The sequence below is a fragment of the Berghia stephanieae genome, chromosome 1, assembly GCF_034508935.2.
Source record: "Berghia stephanieae isolate SIO BIC M18660-M18661 chromosome 1, UCSD_Bste_1.3, whole genome shotgun sequence".
In the NCBI taxonomy this organism is placed as follows: domain Eukaryota; kingdom Metazoa; phylum Mollusca; class Gastropoda; order Nudibranchia; family Aeolidiidae; genus Berghia; species Berghia stephanieae.
In genome coordinates, this window is record NC_088360.1 from 37,604,934 (window position 1) to 37,611,094 (window position 6,161).

A 6,161-nucleotide genomic window follows, 5' to 3' on the forward strand; every position below is an offset into this window, starting at 1 on the left:
GAAGCTATTGCTCATTCTTATTTTTGTGATATAGCATTTGTCCAGTTGTGTCTTTTAAAACTCACATGAATTGACTCTAAACAAGTGTAAAGTTACTTTTGCACATGTATGTATAACGCATTTACATTGTTAACCGTGCTCAATGTACTTCACTATAGACTATATAGCATTTATTCGCCCAATCGCCATATGGAATCATATTTCCATTTTATACTGTACCAGTCGCCTGTTATGTGTCTTTTTATTAATACTCTTACCATATCCGTCACTGCCTGCAGCTAAGTAATCATTCACACCTCGGTCGAGCGGGAAAAATATGTGTTAATAGGATTCAATAGCCTGATATCACGCCCGCCCAGCAACAAGCAGCTTGGTTCTATACAAAGAAAATCGGTACTTTTTATTCTTCCTGCTAGCTACAACTTTTTCCCATGTGATGTGATCAGAATGTATAAAAGTAAAAACATGATCAGATTTATAATATTTTTCTCCTCTGGTACATCTTTATGCTCGTCGGAGAAGTATTTCATAAGGAGCCGCCATTGTACCGATAGTTTAGAACCAGTTACTAAGTTACAATGCGTCATTACGGGGGAAATGACGTCACGACTGTTGAAGCCTATAGATAGAATGCTGATGACGTCACGCAATGACCTACTTTAGTTCCGGATGGCAAAAGAACTTGGCTGGCTTGTAAACATTGATGTGAAACAAGCTCTTGTCCAATTTTTTAAACGTGACAAAATGCCAAATAACTGCATAATCATCGGATGCACTAGAAGACAGGGTCGAGATGGAGTCAAAATGTTCAGGTTCCCATCCATTAGGAAGACGAAGGACCCAAAAATAATAAATTTAACCCAGCGGAGACAGTACAGCGGTTATGGCAGCGATCAGAAGAAAGGGATTTGGCGATGGCTCAAACTCAAATCTAACTTGCAGCCACCGAGTTTGCAATGATCATTTTGTTAAAGGTAAGAATTGATGGATAAATTAAAATCTTAAATATTATATATACGATATGAATTAATTTTAATTATTGTGAACAAAGCAAGTTTACTTCGCTCCAACATCATCATGTAGCCATTGTGGGCCATAGCATGTCACGGAGTTGGCGGCAACCGACCAAGGTCCTTGCCTTAATTTCTGACGTTGCAAGTTTATGATTTAGTAAATATGTGTTTTTTTTCTTTTTTATGGAAGAGAAATCAAATCAAAAATTTCAAACTCGGTGGTCTAACAAATCTACGGAGAGATTTTTCACCGATGTGACTTTTCTATGCGAAACTCCGAAGTTGGAGAAATCATCTGACTCATCTCAGACTCAGATGTAATCTGTAGTCTGTAGGCGGTCTAGAAGGAATCATTTTAATTTTTTTGGTCCATACACGGTCCGGATGGATGATCTTTTATTTGTTGTGTTTAGTTATCAGATAGGACCATGAATATTTCATGCATTTCTCGTGCAACTTACTCTAAATCAAAACCAAATGCCTCATTACCGATAGTGATAGGGCTACTTTCGTTTTCAAGCTTTATGAGATGAGGAAGTCTTTCACTGTTGTTCTGGTCATTCATTTTAGAATTATAATGTTCCAGTTTATAACTTATGCTTTGTCAAGATTATTTTATTGTGCATTTTTAAAACATGTTCTCCATTTGAAGAAATATTAAAAGTAAGGTTGCGTTTTTCTTAAGTTTTTTTTTTTTTTCCGTTCCTCCGTCGGTGGTGTATTGTAAAGTAACAAACTGCTTTTCTACACCGCTGTTGGACATGTAAATGCTAGTTTTTGACAGAAGTTTAACACGCTGCTTAGTGATTGCCAGTGTCAGTTTATAATGATAGTAATGGTTATTTTTTTACTGACAAAAATAAATATTATTATTATTATTATTTTAAATTTTAATCCAAAGAAAGAAACAATTGACCTCTATCAATCCACTAAAATAACTTTTCATAATTTTCATAGTTAGAAATTATTTTAACTCAAGGTGAGGATTATTAGTTATAATGTTTCGTATAGTCATTGAATTAGGGCCTTCATATGGAATTTTCCCCAAATATGACAATAATAATAATAAAATAATTTCAATTAAAAAAAATTGTCCTTTGGGATCCCGATACTTTCATTGCAGCTATGTGGTATAGTTATCACCGTCATTTTGGAAGGATTAGGGTTCCAGACCGTTCTGAGCAGTTGAGTCATTGGGAAAGGAACTTTATTCACATTCTCTCACCATACTCAGGCATATATTGGGTAACTGGCTTTTAACATAGGCCTGTAAATTTGCCGGCATTTCTGGCAATTTCGCTCTGCCGGAACAAAAAATTAATTAAAATACTTTTTCATTTTGTTTAACAGCCTATTGAATTGGTAAAATTCTAAGAAAATATTCTGGGAAATGGGGATTTTTGCTCATGTTATTGAAAAAGCTTCGGCTCGAGGATTTTCAGGCAAGTTTTTCAGGGGGCAGATGCAGGCCTGTTAAACAGCATTGTCTCTTTCCGGAAAAAATGTAATATCGCCTAACAAGCGTCATGTCTCGACCTGCATGTAAAGTCTTGCTGTTGGCTATAAACCCATTGCAAAGCGCTTTGAACAAATTTTCATTTAATGGAAATTGCACTATATAATTGTTCTACCCTTGTTCTAATTTGACAAAGCTTGATGTAAATTTAACGGAAAGCTTAAGGATTGTAAAAAAAAATAATTAAAAAATTGAGCTTTATATTATAGCGCAATATCCACTAAATGTGCTCAAAGCGCTTTACAAGGGGTCCTTGGTCAACAGCAACATTTAACATGTAGAACGGGACATGACGCCTTTTAGGGGACGCTACAATTTTTCGGACAAAGAAAACGCTGTAAACGACCAGGTATTCATTTTACACCTGAGTACGGTGAGAGCATGTGAATAAAGAGCCTTTTCCAAGGACTCAACTATGCGCCGAGCGCGAGGCTCGAACCCTTGACCTTCCGATCCAAAATCGAGTGTCATACCACTAGACCACATAGCCACACAAGGACCAGGACCAGATTGTAATAGGCAAGAAATGACGTAATATATTTCAACAATCAATTTTTTGCCTTTACAGGAGGGCCAGCATCACTGCTGGATGAAACTGATCCTGATTGGGTTCCAACGTTAAAGCTTGGACATGGGGCAGAGAAAAAAACAGACCATTACTCATGTCTTAAAGATAGGAACAAACGCAATGACTGCAGGCAGCAACGGCTCTAGTTGAACAATCAACAATTGGAGAAAACTAGCTCAATCATTGACCATGTAAATGTAAGTGTATTGATTGTATCTGTTTAAAACAATATTTATGTAGGCATGATATCTCTTCCTACATGTTAATGTTAATGTTTCTGTTGGCTTGGGACATCTTGTAGAGTGCTTTGGGTGGATATTGCATGCGCTATATAAAAGCAGATCTCGCTCTCAGAAAATTTAATAGGTCCAAATCAAGCAATTTTGGGGGGGGGGGGGGGGGGGGGGTAAAAAGTGAGGTTAGCAACGTTTGTGCCGTTCATTACACTTTAAGGTCATTGCATTGCCAGTTGAAAGGAAGTTGAATAGAGAGTGAAAAGATTGTAGATCTATGCACATAACAATAGACAAAGGACACAAAATCATATTTCATATTGCAAAGTTAAGACACAAATCTATGACTATGAGGAAAGTAATAAGACAAAGGGGAATAGAGCACATATAAAGTGACTTCATTTGCTCATAAGGTATGTAAGGAATGCCTGTCCGGTGAGCCAGTAATGAAGTCAAAGTTTGTCCAAATTGTTGGTGCAAGAACTGACATCAAGAGAAGTTTTTTTTCAAATAACCAGACTGTACAAAAGCTTACATGGTTGAGTTATAAGACTTTTAACTTCAGAGATAATAAATAACTGAACAAAAAACATCACTTCATTTGAATCAAAAGCTTTGTCTTTATTATGTTGATTAATTTTGTTTTATTTAATGAATGGGCAATGACAATTAATAAAAGAGGAAGATCCATTAAATTTGAGGACAATGAAATTAATACTATTGTGAGCATGTCCTTCTATGCTATGGATAGGTTGCCTTTTAGGATAGTTCATACACAATTAGAAAATTCTGAAGGTTTTTTGTCTTTGACTATAGCGTAACAAATTTTAAAAATATAGATTCTCTTTATTCACCTCTAGGGAAAATTTGTCTTTGGAGTCTATTCTAAAGGGAGACTGAAATAACCCAGGCATTGCCGCAACACAGCGCCACAAACTGAGCTAGGGCTGAGGTGACTTTCTCAAGGCCACACAACGTAGTGACAAAGTGTTCTTATGATGAGATAGATAGAATTAAATGAGTTCACCATATTGATTTATTCCTCAATTATTAAGATCTGGGAGGAAATGTTTTATTAACCTTAAATTTAAATTATGCCGCTTAAGCTAAACGAATATATTAATATTATAGTCTACATGTTATTTTTACAAGCCAATTGTCATTTCATTGTGGTAAAAGGCAATCTGCACAAATCAGCAGAATGACCAATCAAACGTTTTTTTACAGAAGCATGTATTCCCTATGTATGTACAAAATACACACGCTGGCAACAAATTAAATAAAAAAAATAATAAATTATATGGCATAAAAGAAAAAAACAAACATTCCCAGAAATGTAAAATATTATGGGCTAAGTTTGTCCATTTTTATTGGTTATAGCTAGCAGTATCTACAAGAAGTTGATGGTTAGGTGCAGTGCTTGTAACACTCAATGGAATTTCCCGTGTAGAGAAAACATATATGTGTGTTTTTTGTATACTGGTGTAGGAAATACAGTTCTTATTTTTGTTTCTTTTTTTGGCGAAGGCCAATAATTGCCCGAACATTACAGTACAGCAGATTTTCTGAGCATACATAGTTTGATTCCACAGGTGATAGAATTACATTTAGTTTTTAAAATATTTGCGTGTTACTTGTAGAGTTTGTAAATAAATAGTTTTAGAATTTTTAGGTTTGCCAGTAATTTTGTGCTCGATGATAAATATTTAACATTTGCTGTACGGAGCAATGGTGATCCACAACTCTATTTTTTTAAAAGAATAGATTTCCACATAAATATGCCAAACCATTTTGGAACTCATCATAAGGTTCAGGCACTATTGGCATTTGAAATTGAAGTCAAAGAAAAACTTTATAAAAAAATTATTTTGACCTGTAAAATGAATGACTTGCGTATTTGAGGAAATGGGGCTTAAGTTTTCTTTGTTTTCAAACATATTAAAATTAAAATTCCCAGTGACACGATAGACGCCAGAGGTGGTAGTTCAATAATGTACTATTTGCTCTATATATTAACTTAATCTTGGTATTTCTTTTACAGGATTGTGAAGACAGACATTTCAGGTTCCCATCTTGATGCTGAGCAGAAAGCACTTGTCGACACACAGAGTCCACTATAACCCAATTTTTGGGAATGGCGAACCTGAAACGAAAAGAAAGCAGTCAGACTTTTTATTCATTCTTTTCCAATAATGCTTGATTTTATATACCTTTGTAATCCTTTTCATTCTTTTCATTAGACTAATACATCTGTTAAATTTTTACTTTTGCCCGAAATGTTTGTGAAAAAATTGTACTAGTTGGAGTATAACTACTAGTAGTAGTAGTATTACTTCTGTTACCATTATTATATGTTCTGCAATAATATTCAAAACCTAATAATATTTTTGAATTGGCAAATAAATAGAAATCCATTGTATATTTATGAAGTTGGAGCACAATAAAGAAAATAAAGTACTGTAATGACTTTTTAAAAAATTTGTTTTATCCGTTGCTTTTGCAATTTGATGGTGAATGCTTGACTGAGTTCTCATTTTTCTACCTGGGTGTGGGGTCATTGACCTTCCATTGTGGGCAAGGTCATTATTGCTTTCTTCACCCCCTATGTCTGTATTCCTTTTTCAGGTAGCTTTCTATCTTTGTTTTGGAATAAGATTACATGCTTTTTTCCCCTGTCCTTAGATGAGAGGGTGACAAATGGATGTAAATTTATTTTGTAAATTTATAATTAACATTTTATAAACAATAGACTGGGTGGGGTCTTTGACTTCCCATGGTGGCAAGAGGTCATGCTATGTCCTCTATCCCTTATATTGTTTTCCAAGTTTCTT

General features: G+C 34.9%; 1 long non-coding RNA gene across 1 annotated transcript; it reads left to right on the plus strand.

Moving 5' to 3' along the window:
- Positions 1–629: 629 nt before the first annotated feature.
- Positions 630–5,808, plus strand: LOC144973737 (uncharacterized). Its single transcript, XR_013645613.1, has 2 exons — positions 630–974; positions 3,098–5,808. It is a non-coding gene; the product is annotated as an uncharacterized LOC144973737 (long non-coding RNA).
- The last annotated feature ends 353 nt before the right edge of the window (positions 5,809–6,161 follow it).